Raw genomic sequence first — 8,280 nt, 5'->3', positions numbered from 1 at the left:
AGGAAAGTTCTCCCCCAACCGGGGGGACAAGAAAAGGAAGGGTGCCCCATATGGGGAGGTCGAAGTGTCCAAGAAGGGAAGGACCCTCCTTCCAGACCACTCCACAACAGCCGCTTACAGCGATGAGTGGTTGCCCAGAGACAAGCCCTTGGCAAAGTCGTAAGTATCCGGATACTATAATAGTTCTGGTATGTTTTGTTTTATCACTTCTTATCATGTCAAACATGATCGCGCAGTCCATCCAAAGCCCACATTGACGTGTCCTCTTCGGATGGGTCTTTGGGCCAGTCGGTGATGAACATTGATTCACTCCCGACAGCCACCTCCCCCCAGCCCACGGACGACATCGAGGTGTTGTCTCAGAGGGCACCGGACCAAGGGGAGATAATTCTGGAGGTGCCCCAAGGTGACATCCCAGATGTCGGGCGCATGGGGGGTAAGACTCCCATGGGTTCTGATGACAGGGGCCGCAGCAAGTTTGGCCCCTAGCCGGATACTGCACCGGAACCTCCAATGGTTCCGGTGCCTATCGGGTGACCCCTCACTAAGGGGGGCGAGCCGTCTGTGCTGATGGCCATTGTCCATCTAGAGGCATCGGACAACTTGCTGGAAGCGCTTCGTGGTGCTTCTATGGACGAAGAGCAGCGCACCATCATGAGTGCGGTGGTCGAGAAGGTTCGGTCCGCCAAAAGCAGATTAACCAAAGCCTGTGCCAGCCTCCTAACAGGCTTTGAGGTAAGTAATCAAATTATGAGAAAATATCACAACATAGACAGTAGCCCCTGATTCTCTGTTTGGCGTTTGCAAAGAAAGGCCAAACAGAGGATCAAATAACAATCACAGGAGTGTAATTAGAATATGTCTATGTGAATGAGCAGGCTTCGCTGCTGGCCGCCGCCGCTCGTACTGCGGAGGTCTCCGGAATGAAGCGGGACCTTGAGCGGTCCGAGGAAGAGCTCGGCCTTACCAAGAGGCAGCTCGAAGAGAACAAAGGTAAGTGATACCACGTCTGTATATTGATAAAGAAAGAGGTGGTTATTATATCATATGATCATCATGAATTTTGCTAGGGGCCACGACTGAAGTGGCGGCCCTGAAGAAGGTGTTGTCCTAGGCCGAAGATAGAGCGGCCAAGGAGCGCATCGAGCGCGACAAGCAAGAGGCCTGAGTCGGCGAGGTTCAACAAGAAATACGAGTCCTTGGAGCGTGACTCTAAGATGCAGGGGTCCGAGCTTGCGAAGGCCCTTGAGAACGCACAAAATGCCAAGGCCGAAGCCCAAAAGGCCCTTCAGAAGATTCAGGCGGTCAAGAAGATAGCGGCAGGTAAGGCATTCATTATGCAAAGCAAGCATGTGAAGGAGACTTTCCTTTTACTTACCCGAATTCGGAGCTCTCCAGGAGCGTTCGCTGATCTACCATGCAGCGTATCGGATGCCGCGGAGTTCTACCGGGCCAAGGAAGGGAGCTCGACAGAAAAATTGTTCTGGTCCCAATATGCTGGGACCGAACATCCGATGCCCTTGATCGACCAGCTGAAGCAACTGGTCGGGCTTCATAAGGCGGCCGAACTGGCCATGAAGGGTCTCATAGTCCGGATGTGCCCTTGCGAGCCCCTGCCTGGCAGCTACTTCGGCCTGGTAAAGCGGCTTGTGAATGCCTGCCGATGGTTTGAAGTCATAAAGCGGTCCGTCTGCATTGAAGGTGCGCACAGGGCCTTTGCCCGTGCGAAAGTGCACTGGGCGAAGATGGATGCCGAAAAGCTGGTGAAGGAGGGGCCACGGGAGGGCAAGGAGCATCACCACCCCGAAAAGTATTATGACAGTGTCCTAAAAGGTGCCCACCTTGTGGCGGAGGAATGTGCTAAGGATGTAATATTTGAATGAAATGTACTCATGTGATCCTGTAATATGAAAACGAGTTCATGTGCGCTATATAACGCTTGTCGATTTAAAATATTACCTTTTGCACGGCTGTTTATAATATCTGAGAGTTTTCCAGTCGTCGGCTTCTGCCCCCATGTAACTAGTACTGAGGTGTTTGGGATAAATCTTAAACACTCTTTATCCAAAAAAAATTGGTCCTTTAAAGAGGTGTTTAGCGCAGCGAACAAGGCAATCGGACTATACAGTTTTATCACTCTCACTTAGCCATAGAAGTCTACAATTTTAAATTTTGGCGAAGCCCCTAGTATTCGGAAGGCCGAACTTGGGGCACTATATACGCCTAAATTGGACAAGGCCAATTCCTCGCCCGAAGCGGAAAAAATCTTTAAGGATTTGAGACCTCTCGAACAGCGACCAGCTCTCGCCGCATCATGACAGTCAGTTTTCGGCTTTCTCTATTGAGGTGCTCGCCCGGAAGAACCGGGACACAATCGCAGTAGTTCTCCCAGTGCTACCTTAGCCGATATAGCGGAACGTAAGGTACCAAAACATGGGAGCCGGGCAAACCCAACTATTGACCCAAGACATGATTCGGAGCTGATGCATGTAATGCTATAAGCTCGGGGTGCCGCACTGTCGGAAGTGTTCGGACTTTTCTTTCCGTGTTATGGGGTACACTGAAGCCCCTGGCGCACTGGACGTACCAGAATGTACGGGTGCAAGTTGTCGTAAATAAGCATACAGGGAAAAAAGATGAAGAAATGCAATAATAAGCTAACGATGTACATTTGTTATTTAAATGAAACGTCAAAGCGTATGTATACAAATAGTGTAATAAGCAAAAATAGGACTATTTGACATGTCCTATCCAAGGGCAAGCTGCGTGTGGGTATGTAAAACAGGTATAGCGATCGTTATCAGAGACCACCTGGGGATTCCCTTGTACGTCAAAGCTTCTTGCTTCCTTGGTGTTTCCTTCCCGTGATGGGTCTGATAATTAGGCTACCGGAGAGGGCCATCAGAGAATAGGGTCCTGAAAGGAAGAAAATGGTAAAGATATACGGGTCCTGAGGCGGTTGAGCCGCATTGTGGGCCGTGCCATAGCTGTGCCTCTGCCTATGCCCATGGTATCTTGAGTGCGTAATTATGTACGTGCGGCACAAATTTCGCCGCTTTACTGGGACTAGGACGGAGGCCGAATTGCTAGGCGAGCTCTGAACGTCTCGGGCGATCCTGTTGTAGGGTACTCCGCACTCGCTTGAAGGTGTCCGAGGGCTTTACCGCCGAATTGGCGGTTTGCCTCAGAAGGCTGCTTTGTACTTCTACTGTGAGTGCCGCAGTGTGCTCCTCCATACGGAGCGAGCGTTCTGTGTTTCCATTAACTGTTATAACCCCGCGAGGTCCTGGCATTTTGAGCTTGAGGTATGCATAATGCGGTACCGCATTGAATCTGGCGAATGCGGTTCGTCCGAGCAATGCGTGATAGCCACTGCAGAAGGGGACGATATCGAAGATCAACTCCTCAGTTCGGAAGTTGTCCGGAGATTGGAAGACCACTTCCAGTGTGATTGAGCCCGTGCAACAGGCCTCTACACCTGGTATGACACCTTTAAAGGTGGTTTTTGTGGGTTTGATCCTCGAGGGGTCGATACCCATTTTGTGCACCATATCCTGATAGAGCAGGTTCAGGCTGCTGCCACCATCCATAAGGACTCGAGTGAGGTGAAATCCGTCAATGATGGGGTCAAGGACCAATGCGGCAGAACCGCCATGACGGATAATAGTAGGCTGGTCCCTGCAATCGAAAGTGATCGGACAAGAAGACCATGGGTTGAACTTTGGGGCGACTGGCTCCATTGCATAGACGTCCCTTAGTGCACGCTTCCATTCGCGCTTGGGAATATGGGTTGCGTATATCATGTTCACCATTTTCACTTGGGGAGGAAATTTCTTCTGTCCTCCTGTGTTCGGTGGCCGGGGCTGCTCCTCGTCGTCGCTATGCAGCCCCTTTTCCTTCTTTTCGGCATTCAACTTGCCGACCTGTTTGAACACCCAGCATTCTCTGTTGGTGTGGTTGGCTGGTTTATCTAGGGTGCCGTGAATTTGACACGAGCGATCGAGTATGTGGTCCAAACTAGACGGGCCTGGATTGCTTCTTTTGAACGGCTTTTCCGCTGACCAGACTTAGAGCCACTAAATCTGGCATTGACTGTCGTGTCTTCGGCATTGTCGCCGTTGTTGTGGCGCTTGTGTCTGTTGCAACGTGGCTTGCCGTTGCTATCTCTAACATCTGAATTGCCAGGATTTCTTGATGTGTTGTTGCTGTGAGCCAGCCAGATGTCCTCGCCCGCACAAAAGTGGGTCATGAGTGTCGTGGGGGCTGCCATGGACTTCGGCTTCTCTTGGCCGAGGTGTCGGGCGAGCCACTCGTCGCGGATGTTATGCTTAAATGCCTCTAAGGCCTCGGCATCCGAACATTCGACAATTTGGTTCTTTTTAGTTAGGAACCGAGTCCAGAATTTCCTGGCTGACTCCCCGGGTTGTTGGGTTATGTGACTCAAGTCATCAGCATCCGGTGGTCGCACATAAGTGCCCTGGAAGTTGTCAAGGAACGCGTCTTCCAAGTTCTCCCAACTGCCAATGGAGTTTGCCGGCAGGCTATTCAGCCAATGCCGAGCCGGCCCTTTGAGTTTTAGTGGGAGGTACTTGATGGCATGTAGATCATCACCGCGGGCCATGTGGATGTGGAGGAGGAAATCTTCAATCCATACCGCGGGGTCTGTTGTACCATCATATGATTCAATGTTCACGGGTTTAAACCCTTCTGAGAATTTGTGAGCCATTACTTCGTCGTTGAAGCATAGGGGGTGTGTGGCGCCTCTGTGCCGGGCTACATCACGATGTAGTTCATACGAGTCTTGTCTGTTGTATTCGTCCCGGCCGGATTTGCTTTTAGTATATCCGGCGTGACGGTCGTCTTCACGCGTTGGGGCGCGCCCCCGTAATCCGTAGATCGATCTTGTATCTCCTGCTTTGTTTTCCAATATGTCTCGCAGGTCCTGCGTGTAGCCTCGGGCCTTGGTGTGTTTGTTTGACTGGCGACGGGGTGCGAGCTGGACTTCGGGCTGATACACCGCTTTGTCTCGGCCACGAGGTGGCCGGTCAGCCGCATCATACGCTGGTAGTGTAGGCTTTAATGCTTCCTCCTCGAGTTGGGGTAGCAACCTGCGCATTGGGTAACTTTTGGTTGGGCGCTCGAGTTCGTATTCCTCGGCTACCAGGACCTCGGTCCATCTATCCGCTAGCAGATCTTGATCATCTTGAAGCTGCTGCTGCTTTTTGTTTAGGCTTTTTGCTGTGGCTATAAGCTGGCGCTTGAAGTGCTCCTGCTCGACGGGATCCTCATGCACGATGAATTCTTCATCGCCGAGGCTCACCTCGTCTTCGGAGAGGGGCATGTAATTGTCATCCTCTGATTCTCCGTCTGTCGCCTGCTCCTTAGGGCTGGCTTGCCCATCCTCCCGCTCGAAGCCTGGCTGGAGGGGATTGTCTTCGTCTTCGGCACTATCCTCAGCATTATTGTCTCTTGTGCCGGTATCGCTGCTTTTGCTATGGCGGGGCTTAGAGCAGCGTCGATGACGCCGGTGCTTAGATTGCTTCTCGAGGGGATTATCCTCCGTTGCCTTATTGCCATCGCTTTCTTTGGGGGTGTCCACCATATATATATATATATATATATATATATATATATATATATATATATATATATATCATATGATGAGTTGGTTGTCCAGCGCCCTGTAGGCGGTGGTTCCTGTTCTTCTCCTGCATCGTCGTCCATACCGTCGATGTCTTCGGAGTCGAAATCAAGCATGTCGGTTAAGTCGTCGATAGTGGCTATTAGGTGGGTGGTGGGTGGGGAACGAATTCCTTCATCATCCGCTTCCCACTCGAGCCGGACATAGTCCGGCCGAGGGTCTCCTGACAAGGAGAGAGACCTCAATGAATCTAGCACGTTGCCCAAGTGCGGGTGCTGAAAAATATCCGCGGAGGTAAACTCCATGATCGGTGCCCAATCAGATTGGATAGGCACGGACGCAGGCAGTTCGGAGCCTGTGGCCAGGGACGAACCCAAGGGTCCGGTAACACAGGTCTCATAGGAGGTGAAATTAGTATTCGGCTCTATCGCCGCTGAGTGTGTGGCCTCCATGGCGGGGTCCATCCACCCGTCCTCGGATGGCATGATTTGCTCCGGATTGAGGGCCAGAGTAGCCACAGGTGTGATCTCCCGAACACCGTCCGATGGCAGAGCTAAGTCATGCTCGTCGTGACTGTGCGGCGCGCCTGACATGAGCTCGAATCCGTAGAAGATCAAGTCTCCGCGGATGTCGGGAGTGTAGTTCAAGCTTCCAAATCTGACCTGATGGCCAGGGGCGTAGCTATCGATCTGCTCTAGATGGCCAAGCGAGTTGGCCCGCAGTATGAAGCCGCCGAATACGAAGATCTATCCGGGGAGAAAAACCTCACCCTGGATCGCATCATTGTCGATGATCGAAGGAGCCATCAAGCCTTTATCATGACGGCACAGTGGAACTCTCAATGAAAGCACCAATGTCGGCGTCAAAACCGGTGGATCTCGGGTAGGGGGTCCCGAACTGTGCATCTAAGGCTGATGGTAACAGGAGGCGGGGGACACAATGTTTACCCAGGTTCGGGCCCTCTCGATGGAGGTAATACCCTACTTCCTGCTTGATTGATCTTGATGATATGAGTATTACAAGAGTTGATCTACCACGAGATCGTAGAGGCTAAACCCTAGAAGCTAGCCTATGATTATGATTGTTGTTGTCCTATGGACTAAACCCTCTGGTTTATATAGACACTGGAGGGGGCTAGGGTTACACAGAGTCGGTTACAGAGAAGGAGATCTACATATCCGAATCGCCAAGCTTGCCTTCCACGCAAAGGAGAGTCCCACCCGGACACGGGACGAAGCCTCCAATCATGTACCTTCATAGTCCAATAGTCCAGCCAAAGTATATAGTCCGGCTGTCCGAGGACCCCCTAATCCAGGACTCCCTCAACAGTGGATATGTATTATACTTGCTTCTGAAGCAGGAATTTGTGTCCGTCCTGTTCTCATTCCACGATGAGTACGGTGCTCAGCACCTGATGTGTTGCCGATATGTATAGCAACATGTGTTCGCCGACGTTTGGTGCGGCCATGATTGGGTTGCTTGCTAGAAGGGTTTTTATTTCTTCCAGTCCAGCTGATGCCACATCCGTCCACTCGAAGTGATCAGTTCGCCGTAGAAGACGATAGAGTGGCAGTGCCTTTTCTCCCAATCTGGAGATAAAGCGGCTTAGAGCTGCCACGCAACCTGTGAGTTTTTGGACTTGTTTAAGGTCTGTTGGCGTAGCCAATTGTGACAAAGCTCGGATTTTGGCTGGATTTGCTTCAATTCCTCTATTGGGAACGATGGAGCCCAGCAGCTTTCCTGCGGGGACGCCAAAAACACACTTTTCCAGATTGAGCTTAATGTCATATGCGCGGAGGTTGTCAAATGTGAGGCATAGGTTGTCTATTAGTGTTTTGGCGTGCCCTGTCTTGATTACGACGTCATCCACATAGGCTTCAACTGTCTTTCCGATCTGTTTCTCCAGGCATGTTTGGATCATGTGTTCATAAGTGGCGCCGGCGTTCTTGAGTCCGAAGGGCATGGTGTTGAAGCAGAATGGCCCATATGGGGTGATGAATGTTGTTGCAGCTTGATCAGACTCCTTCATTTTAATTTTATGGTATCCGGAATATGCGTCAAGGAAGCATAATGAGTCATGTCCTGCAGTAGCATCAATGATCTGGTCAATGCAGAGGAGCGGGAAGGGATCCTTAGGGCAAGCCTTGTTGAGGTCTTTGAAATCAACGCACAGGCGCTAGGACTTGTCTTTCTTTGGAACCATCACCTGGTTTGCCAGCCAGTCCGGATGTTTTATGTCTCTAATGAATCCTGCCTCGATTAGCTTGGCTAGCTCCTCCCCCATAGCTTGACGTTTGGGTTCGGAAAAGCGCCACAGTGTTTGCTTGACCGGTTTATATCCCTTCAATATATTGAGGCTGTGTTCGGCCAACTCGCGTGGGATTCCTGGCATATCAGAAGGGTGCCAGGCGAATATATCCCAATTCTCGCGCTGGAACTCTCGTAGCGCGGCATCAGCCGTTGGGTCTAGTTGTGCTCCAATGGATGCTGTCTTCTTGGGGTCCATTGGATGGACTTGGAATTTGACTATTTCTTCTGCCGGTTTGAAGGAGGTGGGTTTGGGTCATTTGTCTTGGACCACATCGTCCCTGTCCACCGGGGAGAGCAGCGCGGTTAATTCTTTAGCCGCGAGGGCTTGA

Source organism: Triticum urartu, chromosome 3A (genome assembly GCF_056163025.1).
Source record: "Triticum urartu cultivar PI428250 chromosome 3A, HENAU_Tu73, whole genome shotgun sequence".
Classification (NCBI taxonomy): domain Eukaryota; kingdom Viridiplantae; phylum Streptophyta; class Magnoliopsida; order Poales; family Poaceae; genus Triticum; species Triticum urartu.
The sequence above is the reverse complement of the archived record's forward strand: the minus strand, read 5'-3'. Positions refer to the sequence as shown.